The following is a 23,112-nucleotide window of genomic DNA, read 5'->3' on the forward strand; positions in this document are numbered from 1 at the left end:
TATGATTCTCTCTGGAAACACTACACCAGCTGCAAACACAGTCACTTCTGCTGCTGGTAAATACTTACCTTGTTATTTGTGCACAGTTTACCTTCACCTTGGTGATTTGCAGAGACTTATTAGCTCTTGCAAAGTTAGCAAACATCCCTTGTTAAGTGAGGAGGTACTGCCAGAAAAAGACCTGACTGCTTAAAAAAACCCACAAAAATCCCCCAAAACAAACAAAAAACCCCTCCTCTAAAACATATATGGTCAAAATGAAATAAGAGAGGGCACTAGAGTCAGTTTTATAACAAATATGGGCAATTCCTGCCACGGGCAGGGACACCTTCCACCAGACCAGGCTGCTCCAAGTCCTGTCCAACGTGGCTTTGGACACTTCATTTATGGGATAGGAAACACCAACATATGCAACTGTTCCCACATATTCATATATGTGTTTCCTCAGAAGCACATTCTCATCCTGATCTTTCTCTTGAACTCAATACAAAACCAAAATGTAAAGGAAAAATTATCTTTTGAAACATTAGAAAAATCAAAGCCCATAACTATCTTGTAGATTATTTTGGAAAATAGTGTCTGTATTTGAATAAATGTATGTGAATAAAATAGGAGAAATATGGGAAAGGGAAATGGTCTTAAAAATTACAGGTTCTTTTAGAAGTGATGAGAAATTCATAGATTTTGAAATATTTTCATTTAACTATTTTTGTTCTTAAACACTGATTTTTCAGATTTTTTTGGGAGAAGCATTTTAAAATATAATTCCATCAAAAATAGATTTTGTATCTGACATTCAAAATATACATGAGAAGACACCTGTTAATATTTATACTATAAGTTTAGCACTAATTTCCATAAATAAAAAGTACTTTAATTAAGCAATTATGGTTCTAAATAAACATTTCACACCTGCAATGCAATCAAATAATAAGAAAACTCCTCATCTGAGAACAGGAGGTGGAGCATAAGGAGAACAAATTCACAAATGAATTTGCCAGGAGACAAAGCCCCACAAAACTTCACTGAAGGGGTGTATCATGTGAAAAGGCCTCTTCTTGCATTTTAACCATCTCAGGGCAGTTCCTTGATTTCATTTGAACCAAAGAGGGGGAAGAGCAATAGGATCCCACCAGTTAAGGTGAAGCAAGCATATCAAAATACATGCAAGGGCCTTATTAGTTTAGTTTTGACAGGTTGCTAAACGGTAACTCAGAGTGAAGAGCTGCAAACATTCCACAATTAATTACCTCTCCACGCACTGCCTGAGCCAGAGCCTGCCCGAGAACTGCTGACAGCACAAAATTCCCATTCCAGTGCTCCTCCCGCCTCTCCCAATTTACAGGAGAATAGGAAATCATGAACAATTGATACACTCTGTTAGCTCCTATCATGGAGGGTGAGCTCACATGTAGCCTTAGGGGTATCTTACACAGTTTAATGCTGAAAATAAAAGGTAATGTTCTTGGCAAAGAGCTGGGGGGATTAAATTTGGAAGGCTTGAAGCAGCTTTGAATTGTAGTCAATAAAAAAGAACCAAATAGTAATTTTGTAATTTAACTGTGCTGGTTATGCCCAATGAGTCAGACACTTGTGAAATAAACCATGTAAATAGAAAAATGGCTTAACTCTTTCTGCAACCACAGTGTCTTTTCTCTCTTCTGTTTCCCTTCCTTGTTTCATTGTTTCAATAATACTACATGGTTACTTTCTCCAGCTTCCTCACCTGGGACTGCTCATCATTCAAAGGGAGAATATGCCTTTTGGAAATAGCTTTTTTTTTTTAATTTGTTCTGTGCTGTGGACAACAATGACCGTGCCAGCAGAGCTTGGAAAGATAAATGCCCAGCAACTGCTCCGAGCAAATTAAAAAGGTGGCACAGTGCTTTATATATATACACATATGTATATATACATATATACATACGTATATACATATACATACATATATATATACATATATATATATATTTAGGGAACTCTACACTCAAGGTGATTCCCCCATACTGGGCACTGGTGAGGCCACCTGTGGAGTGCTGTGTCCAGTTCTGGGCCCCTCAGGTCAGGGAGGATGTTGAGATGCTGGAGCAGGTCCAAAGAAGGGCAACGAGGCTGGGGAAGGGACTGGAGCACAAGTGCTGTGAGGAGAGGCTGAGGGAGCTGGGGCTGTTCAGCCTGGAGAAGAGGAGGCTCAGGGGAGACCTTCTCACTCTCTACAACTCCCTGACAGGAGGGTGGAGCCAGGTGGGGGTTGGTCTCTTCTCCCAGGAACCAGCAGTAGGACAAGAGGACACAACCTTGAGCTGCACCAGGGGAGGTTTAGGTTGGACATTAGGAAGAAGTTCTTTACAGAGAGTGCTCAGCCATTGGAAGGGGCTGCCCAGGGAGGTGGTGGAGTCACTGTCCCTGGAGGTGTTTAAGAAGAACCTGGATGTGGCATCAGTGCCATGGGCTGGGTGACAAGGTGGTGTTGGGTCAGAGGTTGGACTCCATGACCTCAGAGGTCTTTTCCAATCTCACTGGTTCTGTGATTCCCCTACACCTGTGCAGTCAGACACCTATAGCAATTAGACACAAGTAGGATTTTGCCTCATGTGATGTTCACCTTCCATTGTTTCTGGAGAGCTTCACAGAGGTCAAATTGACAACAGCTCTACCAATTCCTCCAGTCCTTTGACAAACCCACTGCCAAACTACACAGCCCTTATACTCCAGATATCATCATGCTGATGATAAATATTTGGGCAAGAGTCTGTTCTGAAGTCCAGAAGCACCTTGAGTCTGCAGATACCACTGAGTGCAGCCCCCATGGCTGTTCCAACACCAACCAGCCCTGGATTCCAAAGCCCTGCAGTAATAACACAAGGCTTTCTCATCAAGAAGCAGGGCAGTTCCATGAGCTGAGCTCATGATTAATCCCTACATGAGTAATTTGCCTGCCACTACTTAAATTTTATATTTTTACAATTAAAACGGGAATTACTTTGGTTTCCATAATACAACTACACAAGATATACATTATTAACCACTTCCTTAATTGGAATAATTTTTATGATTTCTCAAATTACCGAACCGTGAAATTTATTTTAAAGACTGCAAGCGGTTCTAAGTAGAGGTAAAACTAAATTATTTTTTCCAAAATGTGCCCATATAGTTACCTCACAGTAGTAAATTATTCGGATTATGATTCTGCTGATTTAATAAGGTCACAACCACATAGAGCCTCATTTAGAAAAATACAGAACACTACAAAAACGAGGTCATTGTCCTCTGTTCCACTGGTTGAAACACTGTCTTTACAGCAACACTGTAGATTTTTAGCAGTTTCCTAGGAGTAGTTTGGTGAAAAAAATAACTAAAGTTTATTTCAGAAGTGAAGGAACCTGTAAATAAAAGGTACTCTGAAAAAAAAAAAAAAGAGAGAAAAAAACACAAAACAAACCCCTTACCATATGTTTTTACTGATGAAATTCTTAAAAATCAGCAGTCTTCTGGATTATTAAAAAAATTTAATTATTGGCTTTAGGAGGAACCTGAATTCAATTTATTGTGAAAATCCTACCTGAACTATCTCAAATACTTGTTGCTGTTAGTGCCTAATGAGAATCTAAGTTTATACTTCAAATCACTGCTTCTTTGGCTTAAGAAGAGGTGTTTAAAAAGAAGACTAGGAGATTTTTCCTATACTTTAGGAAAGGCAGCCTGTAGCAATGCTCAGTGACCAACCACTGGACCTTATATGAAACAAAGATTGCACATGAAAATGTTTAAGTGCTTTAGCCCAGAATAAAGAGCATCTTTCCAAGGGGTGGAGAGAGTTCCCTAAGCCAAAAATAACATATACTGCTGTTAAGAAACATCATCACCTTGTAGATGGCACTGCCTCCTCATTCAGAATTTAGCTACATTAACCATTTAGAATCCAGTTTATAATCAGCCTACAAAATACAGTTACTCAAGTGAGTTAACATGGTTGCTTACACACAGGTATAAAATCTTAAAACTTCCCTGTTTTGGAAGGAATCAGCTAAGACTTTAGAATTAACAATTCCCAGAAACCCTCAAAGCTTCATAAAATAAAATAAATTAAATCAAGCAATCATGAAAGAAAAATAACTAGATCATCCTCAGTGCTCTCAACTGAGAGATATTCAACAGTAAGATTTCTCCCTTTTAATAAATTTTCTCAATGAGAAATTGGCATCTCTGGTGCTGGAATCTAAAAAATACATTCAATTCTGTATATTCATTCAAGAAACTATGTTTATAAAATTGTGTACACATTCAAGAGATCATGAAAGCTTCTTTTCTCTCCAATTGATTAACTTCTGTATTATTCGGTTGCACTTAAAAATTAAAGCAAATGAATGATTCATTTACTTGGTTGCTAGAACACATTGCATAATATTTTTGGTAAGATTTGCCATCCCCATTGTGTTTTCATTTAGCAGTTTTAAAGACAATATTGCACATTCTACCCTTTTGGCTGTGCTTTTTTTTTTTTCCCCAGTCCTGTTACTAGAAGTTTCCTTGCTTCAAGTGGAAAAAGTAGGGATCTGAACATGATGGTCTTAATCTACTCCATCCATTTTAAATTTTTTGCCCCTTCCACTGAACTGAGTGACCCTCCAGCTCCCTTTAGTTTTGAACTAGCAGAAAATGTCATTACCTTTCAATAAATCCTTTTTCCCATAGGTCACTTCTATTTGAAATGAACAAAATCTGTCCCTGGTATAAATTCTTGTCATATTCAGCTCGTCTCTGATTGCAAGACAGACAGAAGAAAGAAAGATATCAAGTTCCACTCTATGTACCAAGAAATTCAGATAAAATAAGAAAAAAAAAAGAAAATAAGGGTAATATGCAAGGGAAATGAAGAGTTCTGTGGGAGAGCTGTGTGGTGCAAAGAAAAGCACCGTGGTGGGATATGAGGGGAAGAAGTAGCAGATTATAAGAGCCAGAGAATAGTTCAGGATGATGTGGAAATTTAGAAAGACCTTTGCCCTTATGAATCATGGATGGAAGAATCAGATGAGACTCCATGGACTGCCAACTAGCAAATAGAATTTCATGGATGGTAATGCTTCCAGGGACAGAGGACAGCAGGGCTGACCTCGCTGGGTACTTTGTGCACGTAATCAGCTTGTTTGTTTGGGAAAGGGGGGTTTGCAAATGTTTTCCTTTCCCTTGGCTGGCACCCGGGGCCTCTGGAGAAAGCTCATGGCAAACGTCCTGTGGCTGTTTAACAAAGCCCTTCCCAGCATCACTGCAGAGACCCTGCAGCAAATCTCACAGGTGGGGGTTTGGGGGAGCACAAAGTGAAGTGAACAAAGTCACTCAGTTAACCCTAACGGAATTTTATCTTTATTCAGTATTCCAAATATAGTTTGGAATACTTTTTTTTCTTTGCACACTTTTCTGTACCCCTACCCACTGAAAGTGTTAGTTTGAATTTAGCTCCTCTTGTGCAAGGGCAATCCTCTGCGGGAGTTAAGGCTTGGGAGGACAACACCATGAAGCTGTACAATTGGTTAATTCAAACATTCTCGTGTGAAAATCGTCAAAGAAAGAGCAACCAGCCCTTTGCTGGTCGAGTGAACTCTGCCCTAAGTTATAACTTAGGTCAAAAATGCTTCCTGGTGGAGATTAATCCACTTCAGGAACGAAATGAGCTATTTCTTGCCAAAGGAAATCCTTACTCATGTAACTGTTTGGGCTTTGTGCTGGCAGAGGTACTTTAGCTAAGAGGTTGTAATTTGGGAAGGGGTTTTTTTATTCCTAATCCTAACCAGTACAGGTTATATGCAGAAATTAGGTATAACAAGGCCGTGTAAAAACTATTGTCCCTACACACAGACTTTATAAAAGTTTGGGTTTTTTTTTTTTTGAATAGAGGAAGGAGAGACAGTTGAGGTGAAGAGAATAAAAGACCCTGGACTGAAAAAAATATGTGAACAAACACTGTGCAGTAAATCTTGGAGGAACTGCTTGTTTGTAAAGAACTGAATCTATCACAGCAAAGATCTCTGCAACGTTCTCATATTTATGCACAAAAAGTTGCATCATTTGAGGCACATCAGACCTACTGAGCAAATCTTATAGGATGCAAGCACTCGTATTTCTTCTCAGACATCTCAGACATCTCAGACAGAAATAGTGCAGCCCTCCCTTGGGTACTACATGATGATTTAAACTTCTCTGTACCTGAATTACTTGAGCCATAAATAATATTTGCTTAGTCCTTAGAGGAGTGCTGCCTCATTAAATAAGAGCATTATAATTATTATGATCAGTTGTTTGAAGAAGTGATCAAAGAATTACCAGCAATCAGCAAATCCTTCTAGACTGGGAATTAAGAGAGATTTGCACAGTGACTCCAGGAAATCACTGACAGAGCTTAAGAAAGAAAAACAGAGCACCTGATTCAACAACACAGAGTGTGTAGATCTGGCAACTGAGAATCTCATCTCCCTCTTCTACAAAGGAAATCGTAGCCAGAAGTGCTTTGGAGCAAGTGGAATTCTCAACTTGTTCAGCTATGGATGTATTTTCTTAGAACCTACAGAAGCTTTCTCCCTCTCAAATTCCTCTCTCCCTTCACAGTCCACTTGGATATTTATTACTGCTGGCCCTGAGTGTACCTGCAGGCTGAAGGGTCCAACCCAAGGTCCTTGGGGCAGCCAGAATTGTTAAAATTCCTCATTTACAAATCTATTCCAAAATAAAGTCATTAGTTCCGTATCAGTTTAAGTAGAGACTGAGAAGGTTCATTTACAGTTCATATATGTGCTAAGTAAATATTCCTTAAAGCAAGAAAGGGATTCTCATGGCATCTATATAGTATTAGAGGTACAAAATTCAAAGTTCTACCATTTCTGTGCTGCATCTTTATCTGCATTTAAAAGCATAAACAAACGACTGTAGAGCTGCTGATTGAACATATAACAAAGAACAAAAATATTATTGCCCTGCTCCAAGTCATCAAGTGTTTACCTGCATATTCCTGCAATGTGTTTAAGCACATTGTACTGTACTGATTAATCTAAAGCACTCCATGACAGGTGATGAATTTGTAAAATGTAGTATATGAATTTTAAAAGCTGGGAAATGCTCATCCAGAGACAGGAGATACCAATAACAAGAACCTGAGCAATCAAATCAGCAAAACATTGTGACTCTGCCACCATCTGACCCCTCTGACCTTGGGGTCTCTGCTTTACTGGAACAATTCTGAACTGACATGCACAAAACAATTCTTGATATTTCATTGTGTCCCAGCCCAAAAGCCTGGACTCATGTTCTTTAACTTGTTTTCCAATAAGTTATTTGGCATTAAAAAAAAAAAAAAAAAAAAAAAAAAAATGATAGCTTCCTACATCAGTTATTGTGGAGCAGCAGGCTGAGGGCTGCAAACCTTTTCTCTCAGGTAAAAGTTTTCCTTGTCTTAAGATACCAGGAGATACCTGAAGCTCCAGGATTAAATCAGTGGTCAACAATGCCAGTCATTCTACACACACAGAGGCAGAGAATATTTGTGTAGGGACTGGGAGACAATTAGAGGTGAGGGAAAAAACTACCACAAATGAAACCATAGATTCTTTCAATAGCTAAATTAATTTATTTAGTTGTCTGCTCCAATAAAGGGAAACAGTGCTTGAAATAAGGTCCTTTGATACTTCTTCCCTGTTGATTTAAAAAGGCAAAACTTAGTAACTGAAATAAAATATTACACTGCCCACACAATATTCTACTTGGGAAGACTATGTGTGAAATATCTTGCAATAGCTACAAGTTTCTTAGCTTATATCATTAGATTACAATATCTGATAGGGATAAAAACTTCAGAAAGTTTGAGGGATAAAAACTTCAGAAAGTTTGACAAGCATCTTAGCACGTCATTTTATGAGAAAGCATGAGCTAAACAAAACAAAATCTCATCAGTGTTATCTGTAATAATCTGTAATGATTAGTTAATAACTGTAATATTGTTAACAGCTTCCTGAGATAAATCCAGTTGAACCAAGCAGGGAAAGTTCCCTCTTGTTCCCTGGAGGGAACAAATGACATAATATCTGCCTGATTTAGAGAAGGGAGGGAGGAAGAAGGAAGCAAAGTGCATTTTCTGAGTTTTGACCAGTGGATGTGCACTAGATTTGACTGTACCAGAACAACAAAAACAAGTCTGATAAAAAACTGGATGAAGGAACCAGCCACTGGAAAGTTCTGCTTCATGTCAACGACCACACATTTTGCTCAGATGAACAGCAACCACCAAGTTCTGTCTGGGAATGAGGAACAGCAGAGAAATGCAACTATTGGAGGTGCCCCTGGCAGTTCAGCCAGGATATGAACTCCAAAGGAGGTGGCACAGCCAGAACCATCTGCTCTTTTCCACATTGCACACACCCCTGGAGTACAATGGCACTACAGAGCACAAGGGACAGCAGGGACAACGTTTAACTCATTGCACAATCTGTGACAAACATGCCACCCCTCTCAGATCCCCTGACCTGTTCAGAATGTCTCCTTATGCTATAACATGATCCATCACCAGGTCCATGAAAATGAAGAGGAAACAGTTTGCCAGTTTTAAGATATTGCCAATGGGAACGAGCAAGTTCAAATCTAGTCGCACGTTATTCCCTATTTTTAGGCCACTGTGTGCCCTCTCCTGGCATGGGATCTAAGCATTAGCCTCTCTTAACCTGCTCAGCAAATAAAAAAAGGCCATTTAATACTTACTTGAGGATAAGAATAAGGTTAAAAATAAATTTTGAAAGTTTGCTTGGCTTTAAACATTTATGCAGCTATTAAGTGCTGGGAAATGACGACTTGATGTAAACCTCAGCTGCCATTTTCTACATTTTTTAACTGCCTTAAAGTTTTGCTTACTGATCAGGGAAAATACACAAAATAATGTTTTGCTAAATAATAAATGTCTAATTTTTAACAGTTCTGACAAATCGAAGTGTGGGTGAAAGATAGGTCTATTAGGCTGCAATTCAGTACTGTTAATTTAGGTAGGGGTGCTGCAGGAACAACAACAAACAGAATTTGAATATCGAATTAGTGAATTACAAATAGACTTTGTACAAGATATTTCAGAACTGTAATGATGGCAGCTCTTGCTCCATTTGCTACATTACAGCCATATGCCAATTTGTCACCAGCTCTGGATATTTACATGTATTATAACCAGATTTATTCAGAGCTGAAAAATTTGAATTATTTTTTTAAAAACCTCTGTTTTCCCTCTGAAAAGCCTGAAAAGAAGCTGAACAAATGAATGCTCCAGCATGGTGTATAGATTCGTGAGTGCCACTGCTCTAAATGACATCTATTATTCCAACCTGAATGAGAAAAAGTAAGGAAAAAAATACATTTTATATGCAATCTCTGTGCTAGCCAGAATAGTTCTTAATAGAAACTTTAAAGGGAAAGACAGACTATTTATGATATTCTAATGCAACCTCTGTGTGACAAAGACCCCAGAATTCCTCCAGTAACTCAAGCCCTGAAGAGAGTGGCTCTTTCCTGCTAAATAAGTTAACACTGTCAACCCCAATAAAATGTGCCTGGGACTACAGCATCTTTCTGCTTCATTTACTTTTTCTTTTCATGAACGGGCACCACTGATACTCTCGGTACAGCCTGTGAAGTGGGTCTAATTAAAATCCTTTTAGTCTTACAGCGAACTGAGGAGAAAATGGAATAAAATTATTGCAGGGTTTTAAGGTTTTGTTGCTGAAGGAGAAGTCACACAAAAGTAGAGCTACAAACAAACACAGTGCAGGCTTTTACTTTTCATGCTAAAATGCAGACAATAAAATAATATTTGGCTTTCAAGTTTTCCATGGTTTGCGATCACATTTCTCAGTGCATCTTCTGTGAATATTTTAAATCCTTTCTTTTGGAGTATTTGACATTCTCTTTCAAATGAACAAAATTATCTTCTGGAGAACAGAGAAACATTTGGGCCTGCAATTTTATAGACAAAGTGTCATTCAAAAAATATCCAGAGATTTTTTAGTTAAAACCCACATATTTTATGTGCAACTGCACTAAAACACACAAATAGATACTGTATGTTGGTAAAATATTTTCCTGAAACTTTTAGCAAACACTTTGTAATCATCAGTGGGCACAACTCTGTACCAAACGCAGATATGCAGAGAAACACTATTTCAGATTATGTAATATCACATAAATTTAAACTAAGAATTGCATTTGAGCTGTTCTACAAACAGTAAAAGATCTGAACAAATATAGCAGCCACAATAGGCTGCATTAAGATAATTATTAGAGCTTAACTAAATATCATTAGGACATTATTTCATTCTTTGGCACAAAATCCATGTGCTGGAGCAAAACTGCTTGAGCAGCTTGAGCTGCTCCCCTTTCAGCTGGTCCTTGTTCCACACCCTGACATAAAAAACACCATTTAAATGCTTTGGTGACAGTCTAACTAAGAGCAAGAATGTTGTACTTCCTGAAGAGAGAAACCCACAAAAAGTTTTTTACTACCATGAGCTTCTGTTAATGGTAACATTTAATGATGAAGCCTTTAGGTTACAACTGCACTGAGTGTCCAGTGGTGCAACCCTGTGACATGAAAACAAAGCTCTTCCAAGCTACATCTGCTTTTATGGCAAACCCAGCTCATTCCTACACTGAAGTGAGGAATGCAGACAGTAATGAGAGTGGCAGAGTATTATTTAGGGAAAGAATGCAAGTTTCTAGCTCTTTGAAAAAGTTTAATTTTCAGCCGACAGAATAAACAAGCACTGCAAATATTGTACGTGCAAAGGTCATGCAAACCCTAAGCAGAAACCTCTTGCTGTGAACCTGAAATACACACTGACTGTATTTTTGTGGAAAACTGAAGGAAAGCACAGATTCTTTACAGAGACACATGCAACTGAGGTTTTCCAGTTATTCTCAGGGGTGCAGGTACCATTTGAAGCCCCTCCCCTTGCACAGCTCCACGCACACCCTGCACTGCTGCCCTGCCTGTCTGATGCTGCCTGCTCACCTCTGCTTTCAAAGATTTCATCTACAGAGGAGCAGACACTTCTCCATCTGGCTTTATATCCAACAATTCCAGTGCTCAGTTTCTGGATTAACATGGAAGTGGTATTTACTCCCTGAATATTATAAGTTTTATCCTTATTAATATGTGTTATCTAAGTGCCTTGGGCTTTGGCTTCATACAACATGAAAGTTGTAGCTCCCAGAAAAAGACTGTCTCCTATTATCTCCAGCACAAAGTAAATTGCTGTTATTGTGAGTGTGAATTCCATGATCTCTAGCCCTCAGACAGACTATCACACTACATTGATACTTTTCCTCAGAGAGAAATAAATACAGTAATTTCAATTAGCATTCCCTCACATGCTCTGCATTTTGGGACACAGTATTTCATAAATCTAAACATTACCAGCACTGCAGAAACTGGAATGGGTAAAGCACCACATCTTTCAGCCATGAAAAGTGACAGAAGAATATTACAAGGATGAGACAACCAACTGTGCAATGGACAAACTAACGGCATGTAATCACTCAACAAAAAAAAAGTGTAATATTTGAATAGCAATTAATACCTGGTCTGAGTTCAAATCATCCCCTAATATGTGGAGGATCAAATGCAAATAATTTGCTTTCTTCATGAGTATTTTAATTAGATTAAACTTCCAATTATTTTCCAAATATTTAATATATATGATGTTTGAGGCTGCTAAATAATATCCAAGCTTTTCAGATGGGAATATTGAGGCACGAAGCATGAATTTGATTTTTGTGACAGTAACTAACCAGCACAGTCAAGTCTAGAACACTTGTACTTCACAACTTTCACAGAAACCAAAGACAGAAGGGACCAAATCATCTGGTCTGCCATTCAGTCCACAGGCCATTAAATCAGTCCCAATATACCTTAGAGAGGGCAGAAGAAGAGGTGGAAGAAAGTAAAAAGGCAGATATGAGAGCAGGGCAAATAACAAACACGACTCCCCAAATGGCAGGGACATGTATGATACTCAAATTATTTTCTTTGCTGCAGAGGAGACCCAAAGGAAGAACAGAGGTCCCAGATGATCTGAGAAAAAAAACCCTCAAACATTCCTGTCCTGTGTTTTATCAGCTGCCATTAACCCTGGCACATGAACAAGACACAGCAACCAGACACCAGAGCTATTTCTTACCTATTTCTAGCTGGGTTTGTGCTTTGATGTTCCAGAGAGAATAAAAGCAACAAGCCCCCTTACCCTTACTGAAGCAAATGCAATGCAGAACACATTTCATCTCAAGAGTGCTGGACATACACATATTCTCTGTATATAACCCTATCTCATACTGTACTACCAGCTGTTTTAGTGTTTATGTTGTGTAGTAAATGATTCTGATTAAGATCTTTTGTCTGATCATTTGTAATATTAAATGATTAATTTTAGGTAAATATTCTCATTTTGCCAATCATTAAAACCTGCAGGACAAAAGTGATTCAGTGACATCACTGTAATTCCTTAAATTTAAACCGCTGACATAATCCAAGGCTAAGGTTGGGTTCAGCTGCACTCAGACTCCTCTCTTGGGAGGAGTTTAGAAAGCAAGGGAGTTCTTTTTGCTCCTCTTGACTCAAGGGAAGGACCTGTTTAATAAATTCTGTCTAAGCCTTCCACTCCCAGCTGTGACCCAGGTAATGACCCTGTGGGAGCTCTGTCAGACCAAACCTTCTGTAAAGCCCAATCCCTGCTCAAGAACAAGGTTTCCCCTATTGAAAAACAAGGTTTTCCCACTTATTCACCTGTAATCCTGATACAGTGAAAGTACTTTTTGATTTAGGAAAAATATAATATAATGAAAGATGTCTTTTCTTCGCCCAAGGGGCGGAAGAACAGTATTAAACTATACAGGGGGAGAAAAACATAACCTTGAAAAAAATTAATTTTTGCTGCATAGAAGTGGAAGAAGTATGATGGGTTCAGTGGGGTTTTATACAGAACAGCAGAATGTAGCTTTCATCCCCTAATAACTGATCTCAAAAAAGTATGAGATATAAATAGTGATCACCAAAAAAATCTTATTGGGACATCATTCACGTGTGTTTGCCTTAACTATTCCCTCTGGTTTTCAAATGTCATTTGTAACTCTTCATGCAGTTTTTCTCCTTCTAGAAAAATTCTGTTTCCAAATTTTGAGTTCTCATCTTAGAACGAGCTAGAATAATTTCATTCTGCACCTTGAATTTCTCCAACACATTAAAAACAATCACACCAATTCACCCCAGACACCCTTACTGATATTCATCCATTGTATTAATGGCATGACACTTCAGGGATTCTCCAGTATCGTGCTTCTTGTTGCACAGTTAATATTTTATTGCATTGCAGAAATATGAACTGCAAGAGTAATTTCTGAAAGGCAGAGATTTGCAATTAATACAATGTAATAAATAACTTCATTTGTGTAAGTGGCTGAATTCAGGGAGCAATATCTCTAACAAATACTAGAAAAAACCCTGTTCTACAGAAATTATAAATGCTCATTGGAAATTTTGCTGAGCAGTGTAAGACAGCTATTTAATCTTCTAAGCTAAAGAAAATAATAACAATTAAAAATCCCCATCAGCAATTTTCTTTTTGAAGAACATGGGCACAACATCAACTTTAAGAGATTTACAACTCAGGGATCAGTGAAACTCAGGAGGTGCAACAGCTCAGTTGATTTTGAACATATATAAGATCTTGTTCTGAATTCATCACTATTTATAGATTTTACCAATTAATCCTGGTTACTTCCTAAGTCAACCTGCTGACTCAAAAAGACTTAAGAGATCCCTCTGAATTCAAAGACCGCAGGGATCATTTTCAGAATTTGGGGGTTCTCTTATACTTTATTCAAATTTATGAGGTATTGCAGGAAAGGTAGAAATCAGGATCCTTGCCAGACAGGACAAAATATAGAGGTAATTTCTTCCTTTGCTCATTTGTAATAAAACATTTAAGTACTTTAGTTCCATAAACTTTAAAGCAGAGCAGAGGGGCAGGATGACTTCTTAGGTCCTTTCCAAAGGTATTTTCTATGTAAAAGTTAGTCTTGGCTACTTGCACCTGACATTTTCACTAGGTAAAAAGAAAGTACTTTAGTTTCCCTTTCATCAGCAGGGAACAGAAATACAGCAGTGAAGAGTCTTACTTGGCACACCAGGAATTCAACATAACACTGCATTAAAACTTATTCCTCTGCACTTCAGTCCAGCACCTTCACACATCACCACAATTTTCTTTCACAGTAATGCAGTATTTTGGTTTAATTTCATGGAATCTGACAGAGAAATTCTAAATATCATGGAGAAATACAACATGATTTTTTTTTGGTCAAATTTGTGTTCCATTTCAGGTAATTTCTAATTTAGTTGTTCCTCGAGAATGCTCTGTGCATACCCTGCAACCAATCTAGCAAAGCATTGCCCACGTAGGGCTTACATATACCCCCTAAAAATATAAGAAACTACACAGTTTAAATTCTTCCTCGGAGTACTTTAATAATTCTGCTTGAAAATACGAATTGCTTTTGTTTAAAGGTGATTCATGCCACATATTTAATTATCAAGAGCCAACAGTTGTATTACAGCAAACACCCCCTAAACCCAGTCTGGTCCTTCTTCCAGAAGTGTAAAAGGAACGTTCCAGTGATGACACCAGACTCCAACCCTCTCCCAACCCTGACATTGCAGAAGCTTAAACAGATAAAGGAAATAAACAGAATCTGACAGGAATTTGGTAATGAAAACCAGTCAGAAATAGGGAAACCTACTTTAGCCTGTGAAGTCATTATAATAATTTGTTTAGAAAGCAGCAAGGAAAAAATCCTCAGTAAATACTTTGGAAGCTGCTGGATCAATTTGCAAGTGCTGAAAGCACACCAGCCTCAGAGACTCAGGGACATTTGTATTAAGCAAGAGACACACAATTAAGCTGCATCTCAAGCTAAAACCCTGAGGGCTCCACATTTCATTCCAGTCAACCACTGCTGTTTTCTGGCACTATTTTCTTTGCAAATATGAGTAATGTGGGCCCTTTAGTCACTATTAAGCCGTAATCTGGGGAAATCAACCACTTCCAATAATCTTATACTCCAATTTAGGGCACTCTGAAACCACATAATGAATAATACTGTCGCCAGTTCTCTCCTCTAATGACACATGACATATGCCTGCTATTGCTCTTTTCAAATCAAATCCAACTGGTTTGCTTTCTTTTCCAGAAAATCTGGTTTATTGTATTCATTTCAGTTTGTTTCTTCACTCATTAGAAGGAGTAAATTTCTGCTGCATAAGCAAGATATTCATTGTTAACTCTGCATTCAGAAAGCAGCTGATTCCTTTGCAATCAAATCAAAATTATTTCTTCAAGTGAGTAACACCATGTTAGGTTACAAGTTACTCATGACTGGTAGAAAAATCTATTTTCACCGTAAATTAGAAAGCTAATTTAGAAACCTTCCAATGTTCTTGCCCCTCCTGGATGGATTTTACCTGTCACTAAGCTCTGCCACTGAAGAATTTGCAAGAATTGACAGATGGAGAAAAGCTTTCAGAGAGAAGCCTGTTGAATGCCAGAATAAAATCAAGCCATTCATCCAATGTTATATCTTATGACCCTTTTGTTTTTTGTAACCGTTGGAAAATTCTGTTCAATAACATACACTGGAGCAAATTCCAATCTGTGCTGGCTATGGAAGAAAACAACCACAATTGTTGTGAAAGGTATTAGAAGGATATCAGATGCAGTTTACAGAATCACAATTTGCTGACCTCAAACTGAGGAGGGAACAGGAGACAACTTTTATAATAATTAGTCTCATGCAAAGGAAAGGAAAACAGATAAGACAATTTCTTTTGGCTTTTTTTTTGTTACATTCACTTGTGAAATCCCACGAGACCCCAAAGGAGTCATACTCTTGTTGGAACACTGATTTTTAAGTCAGGAGTATGTCACACTTTGCTGTACCTTCACTGTTATCAAACCCACAATTATATTTATACATACAGACACAACACCTTTTAAGAAATTTCTGGCAGAGCAGGAACATGGTTTACATTCATTCAGGTGCAAGTTGAGGTTCAGAGAACCTTTTGTAATGATGCAATATTTTAGGAAATATTAGAAAGGCCAAAACAAAAACTACTTGAATGATTGTACAACTCTCTTGCAGCTCAGAGCAGCAGTTACCTGCTGGTTATTATAAAGAGAAATCTCTCAATGATCTTAATGATCATTGCATTAGGTGGATGACTCAGAAGATTTAATCTGAAATACCTTTAACCAAACAACAAACAAATATCATTACTGATGACCATATTAACAGAAAACCTATAAACTTAAGACTTAAAAATCAGACTAATTTTCTGTCTACATACCAGGCACCTGAGAAATCACTCAAAACTACTTAAATGTTTCAAAATTAGGAAGTTCTTAATGTTGGGAGGCAACACAAAGCTGTGAAGCTGAGGTCAAATGTAGTTTGAATTCTAGGGTGATCATCATTCAGGACACATAAAACCACCTCTGTCACCTTGTTTTCCTGCCCGGTTTAAAAGCAGTCCCCACACCCAGACAGTATTTTTCAATCCAAATGAAATTTAATCTGAAATTACATATAGCTAGGGTTTTCTTCTTGCCTTATTCTGCTGTTTTCCAAGCTGTAATTACATTATGGCATCAAAAGCAATTCTGTTTTGCACAGGTATTACCATTTTTACTGACCAAAGTAATGATGGGTATATATCATTTATGATTAGCCCTCCAAGTGTTTAACTAAATACCTCAGAAATTTTGGAAACAGTCAACTATTATTTACTGACATGTTTTAACAAGTTTAGAGCCCTCTGTGTTTTGTCTTCTGAACTTATTTCACTCTAGACTGGTGTCAAATTCTTGACTAAGACACATAGCCCTGTTGTCACTCAGAGAAGTGGCTTTTCGCCTTCTGATTATTGGGCAGCTGCTTTCATTGGGGAATTTCAAAAATGCAGAAGCTTTGCAAGCAAATTAACCACCTCTGTCACCTTGCGGAGTGTGTGGCCACTGTGCCCCACGGGAGGTGGACAATGACAGCCTCAGATCCAAGGGAAGCAGCAGGTGTTTCTAGGGAGGGGGTTGTCTGACCACACTCAGCCCATCCCAAGGGTGGTTTAGGCTCTGGAGGAACCGCGATCCTTGATCCCCAAAGGTTCTCTCTCCCCTCTCTCAGTTCCCTGACCCCTCATGGGTGACAGCTTTGGTTTGTGGTTAGACCAGGCAGGTCAGCAATCCCTGGGCTCCCAGATGAACATTTAGGTTTAGCAGCAGCTCCTGCCTTTCCTTCCTCCTTACCCCCAGTGTTGCAGGATGGAGTGGAACAGCCCTTCCCGGGACACTGCAGGGGAAGGAAACCCCCACTCTGGAAAACAAACACTTTCTAATACAGAGTTATCACCCAGGCCTCTACTTGGGGAAACAGTCAGGACACAAAATAATTCCGAAATCATTCCCTTTTCCTTTTTCTCAACTTTCATAGAGGAATTGAACTTATTAGGATCTATCCAGAAGGATTATGGCTTTTTTCTGGGACTTAAGAGCAGGAGTTTGTTTCATTTGCTACTATTTTCTATCTTACTTGATAGCTGCATTATCCGTGTTTCCTGAGTGCTACATTTTCATCCTGCAGGGAAAAAAAACACAAAACACTTCTGTAGAGATCTGAGCTAGTGTCTCTTAAGTACAGTATTTAATGCAACTATGTTTAACCAAATGAATTTTTCCTTTGCTATATTTTATCCTCCTTCTTCCACAACAGTTAGACAATTATGAAGAAGAGCTTTTAAATAATGCTCTTCACTAAGTTATGTCCAAACACCATGTAATTACATGGCTAAGTGAGCAAATTCTGCTCAAATTGAGAGACATTATTTATATTTACCACCAAAAAAAGGAAGAAAATGGCCTAAAAATAAAGCTAAATAATATCAGTAAACATGAATACTATTCCCACAACTATTAAGTAGCAACGCTAGAAGAGCAAAACCTGTCTATAAAGTGAAAATAAATGACATACAAAAGGTTTCACACAGGTACATATTCCATATTAAATTTTCAGTATTTGAACATACTAGACAACAAGTGGATCAGGCTGTGTAATCACATGAGCTTAGTTTCTCATGAAATTAGACTGAAACAGGAAAAAGAAATCAAGTAGTTAATTAATAAACATGACTATTGGGTTCTGATTATTTCTAAGACTCTCTCCTACCTTTTCTTCACATTCAAACATGAATCTCAAAACGTATTCTGACTCCACAAATTATTTATAGTCCTGAATGTAGGTACAGAAATATCTAAATAAGACACAAGATATTCCAGGGTAGATAAAGACAGTTGTAGCTTGCTCTGCCCTAGTTTTGTTCTGTTGTACCCAGGGCATTAATAATCACTACACAGATACACAAGGAAAAAGCTCAGGACTAACTATAGTTTCAGAAGCAGCTAAAAAATTTGATTTCAGTTCATGAAAACTAAAATATTTTCTCTCCACTCATTTACACAGAAAATTTTGGTACAATTTTACACTTGGAATTAACTGAAGTGAACAGTACAGTAAGATAGAGGTAGTTTTCCTGCCCAGTTTAAAAGCAGTCCCCACACCCAGACAGTATTTTTCAATCCAAATGAAATTTAATCTGAAATTACATATAGCTAGGCTTTTCTTCTTGCCTTATTCTGCTGTTTTCCAAGCTGTAATTACATTATGGCATCAAAAGCAATTCTGTTTTGCACAGGTATTACCATTTTTACTAACCAAAGTAATGATGGGTATATATCATTTATGATTAGCCCTATAAGTGATTGACTAAATACCTCAGAAATTTTGGAAACAGTCAACCATTATTTACTGACATGTTTTAAAAAGTTTAGAGCCCTCTGTGTTTTATCTTCTGAACTTATTTCACTCTAGACTGGTGTAAAATTCTTGACTAAGACACATAGCCCTGCTGTCATTCAGAGAAGTGGCTCTTCACCTTCTGATTATTGGGCAGCTGCTTTCATTGGGGAATTTCAAAAATGCAGAAGCTTTGAAAGCAAATTAATGGCCTCCAGAAATCTCAGCAAAATTGCACGAAGACAGATTTTGAGAAATAAAATTATACTGTAAATAAAGTGGCTTAAAAGTTAGGACAAGTTTAACAAACGTGTTCCCCACCTGTACTAGGAAATCAGCCCATATTTCAGCCAGAGTGGTTTCCTACAGATTGCACTCTTGAAGCATGTCTTCAAAACTCCTGAATTTTATTTTCTCTGCCAGTATGAAAATGACTATTATTTCACCATAATTGTTTTTCAAACATTTTCTAAAAAACTGGTTGCAAGCAGCTCCCATAACTACAGGCCACATCTATTCGCTTCCCATTTGACAGACTGATTTGGATATACAGGATCACAGAACCAGCAAACTGTAAAATTAGTAGCAAAATGAAGAAATCCCACTAGGCAAATTCTTTCAAGAATTAAGCCCTTTACAGTAAAACTTCCTAAATTATTTCTATTGTTATACTACTTTTGGATTGATTATTTCATGAAGCCCCAAACAACAAAAAGAACACGATCAATTAAATTCATTCCAGGGCCACAATCTCAGTTATATTTTCTTTAATCCAGTATAATTTCAATCCTCATATGGAAAGAGTTGATCAAGGAGAGTATTTTTTGAAGTTCTAACTTTACTTAAGCATCTTTTACTTATGTACATGCAGCCTGCTCAGCAAATCATTTCAGCAAATTTTGTGCCTCTATTTTTTTAACATCTCTATTTATGATCATAAATGCCATCAGTGAAAAAGGGAATTGAAATTACATAGTGAGGAGAAAATAATCCCTGTTCTATATTCAAAAGATTAAAATTGAATTGCAAAAAAAAAAGTGGCTTAATATTCATAGATGTTTATCTTATTACAACAAAAACACCCAGTTTATAAAATCTATCCCATGAGCCATATGCAATTTGTATTGATTTTACTTTCCTACAATTGCTACCTTTTTATGATGATTTATAAGTAAATGAGTTAAGTATTTTAATATATTTATCTGTAAACATTTATCCAGGCTACTGGCTATAGGGAAGGCCACAAAGCAGGTTTTTATGTTTTACAGTAATAAAAGACACAGAAAATGTAATCTCTTGAGTGATTCCTTAGTCCCTACACTTTCATATTATTAGAGTTCAGCTGGAAAGGGCTCTGTGTGCAGCCTTTATAAACACCCTTTAAAATGAGCAAATATAATAATGCAGGTCACACATACACACTCATTTGTAATGTACATTAAGAAGCTTTTAGGCTGTATCAACCACAAATATTCCATCACCAATAAAGTTTTAAAGGTCTGGTCACCAAGAGCTGGGCTCAGGTATTTGTATGTGAAATGCACACCATTTTCTGTGCCTGAGTAGATTCAAGTTCTTGGAAAACACCTTTCCATAGCCCACATTTTGATTAGGCAAAGACAAGGAAAAAAAAATCTATCAAAACTTCCTTCTAGGATGTATTGATTATTTTAAATGGAAAATAATTCCTCAAATTCTCCAAGGCAAGCATCTCCAAATCTTATTACCCTTTTTAAAAATTGATGTGATGTTCTCTTTTCTCCAATCACTGGGGACTCTGTATGACTTTTCAAATATCATGGACAGTAGCCCAGAACCTGCTTCTGCCAATTCCCTCAGGACCCTGGGACACATTTCCTCAGGTCCCAGGACTTGTGTAGGTTCGGGTTCCTCAGGTGGTCTCAAACCTCATCTCCTCCTGCAATGGGAGGAACTTGGATCACAGTTCTTCCTTTTCTGACCAATGTACCTGTAGAAGCCCTTCTTCCTGTTCTTCAAATTCCTTACCTAATTCCAAACTCCAGCTGTGCCTTAGCTTTCCTGATCCCATCCCTACACATGCTGGCAACATCCCTGTATTCTTCCCATGACACATTTCCTTCTTAAACTTCATCTCCACCAGGAGGTTCTTATTCAGCTTCTCCTGCCTTCCCTGCTGATTTCTCACACATTGGAATCAAGAGCTCTTGTGCTGCAAGAAAAAAAGTCTTTAAATAGCTCTCAACTTTCTTCTGTTCCTTTATCCCTGAGGGCACTTTCCCAGGGGGGCCCATCCCGAGTTTTGAGGTTAAATATGAACCAAACCAGACCAACCTGTGCAACCAAGAATCCAGATGCAGCCAGTGTCATCTCGAGGGGTTCTGCTGAGCTACAGCTGAAGCCAAAGGGTTTTGGTTCGTTACTTCCCAAGGTAACAGACCTTGCTGGGGCAGCAAATCCCTTCCATAACTTGGAGTTGATCAGTGCATTTGCCCAGAGCTGGTAACATTTATTCTCATGCTCACATTTAAGCACAGAAAGAGTCACTCTGAAAGGAACATGTGACTAAACCCTTGATGTAAGGCTTAACCAACACTTCCTATGCATGTAAACTGGGATTTACTCTGTTCCCTTTTCATTTTCATCTTGGATAGTATTCCTTGGGTAGATCTTTCCTTCTACTCAGCAGATGGAGGAATATCTTAGTGAGTTAGGACTGGTTCAATCTCAACAGTGACAGAGTTCAAGAGACAGACAACTAAGCTACTGTGTTTCCACAGAGGACTTGCAGGTTAATCCAGCTGAATTACTACTATTCATTACTTACTTTAAGCACACTGAAATTCAAAAGTTCATCATTTGAACACTTTAGTAGGAATCATTATTATTTATTATTGTATTCCTGCACCAGGGGCTACCACTTAAATGACCTCATAAATGACACATACTTTAATACAAACCTAAAAATGAACCATGAAATTGGTAAAAAAAAAGCAGTCCTGAAAATGGTAAATGCACTACATTTATTGCTGAGTGATCAAATTAAAACACACCCCTACAAAATAGCACGCCTTTGTTATCAAAGTAAAAATATATTTATAAATATAATGGATAATTTCACAACAATCAATCAAACAAACAAAAAAACAAATTAATATTTATCATGGTCTGTTGTATCATATAATAGAGGGAATAGTTTAACTTGTAGCCAGCCCAGCAGACAACTTTACTACCTGTGAGTAAATACAACACACGATTCTGATCCTACAGAGATTTATGCCTTGCCTACAGATACTCACAATTTCATATCATTAATACCATTAAAAGAGAGGTGTTCACTCCACAAAGTAGCAGACTCAGACCAGCAAAACTACTCAGATTAAATACTTTCTGACAAGAACATTTTTTTTAATTGAGATTGAAATAATTGACTTAAGTGGAAGATTTTTGCTTCCATTACTTGGCAAATCTGATTCTGCTTGATAAAAAAAGGGTTGGGCAGGAAGATTGACTCTGCTCTTTCCCAGATTTCATAATAAATCGCCATTCCTTGGCAATCATTTACCTGAGTCAACTTAGTATTCTCTAAGTCAGCTGTGCTTTCTAGCCTTTCATAACATAAAATTAAAACAGTAGAAATTATTGATTAATGACAAGAATATCTATGGCCAGTTCCATCATTTAATCAAGAAAAAAAATCCATACCATTAAAAAAATGGATTTGGTTCAGTGTCCATAAATGTAAAAATGTGTATGCTTTACTATTCTCTCAGGAGTTTCTGATTAACCCTCTGGTGTACACTGTACTCAGCATTTTTGATTGCAGTTCTAGCACGGTTTTTGTTAAACAGAAGCATCATCCTTCAAGAAGATGAAAAGTCATAAAGCACAATGCAATTCTGTACTGTCACAAAGGGGGCAATAACCAACAGTGGGAACTCAGGCAAATGACTTGCTGCTTAAATATAATTTCCTTCCAGTGAAATACATCACGAAGAAAAGAAATTCTCTTATAAAACATCTGATAACTCAGGAGTCAAAAGGACTGATGGTATTTGCCAAGTTATAGAGACAATGCCACAAACCCCTGGCAATTACTGGCTAAGCCTGACAAAGATGATAATGCTGCTCCAGTGCTCGGGTCTGGCATGAGAAGGGGCTCAATGACACTCTTTGCCCAACACAGGGATCCTTCACACGAGGGGAGAATTCAGC

At 37.8% G+C, this 23,112-nt stretch overlaps 1 protein-coding gene across 20 annotated transcripts in view; it reads right to left on the reverse strand.

Moving 5' to 3' along the window:
• RBFOX1 (RNA binding fox-1 homolog 1) overlaps nt 1-23,112 on the reverse strand; it is a 1,129,454-nt gene that overhangs the window by 434,936 nt on the left and 671,406 nt on the right. Inside the window, exon 2 of one of the 20 annotated variants that reach the window (XM_027684208.1) lies at nt 17,659-17,703. The exons of the other annotated variants lie outside the window; for them this stretch is intronic. The gene's annotated coding sequence lies outside the window, so the exon portion shown is untranslated. The remainder of the gene's footprint in view (nt 1-17,658; nt 17,704-23,112) is intronic. 20 annotated transcript variants of the gene reach the window in all.

Source organism: Neopelma chrysocephalum, unplaced genomic scaffold (genome assembly GCF_003984885.1).
Source record: "Neopelma chrysocephalum unplaced genomic scaffold, ASM398488v2 Primary Assembly neopelma1_65b, whole genome shotgun sequence".
Classification (NCBI taxonomy): Eukaryota; Metazoa; Chordata; class Aves; order Passeriformes; family Pipridae; genus Neopelma; species Neopelma chrysocephalum.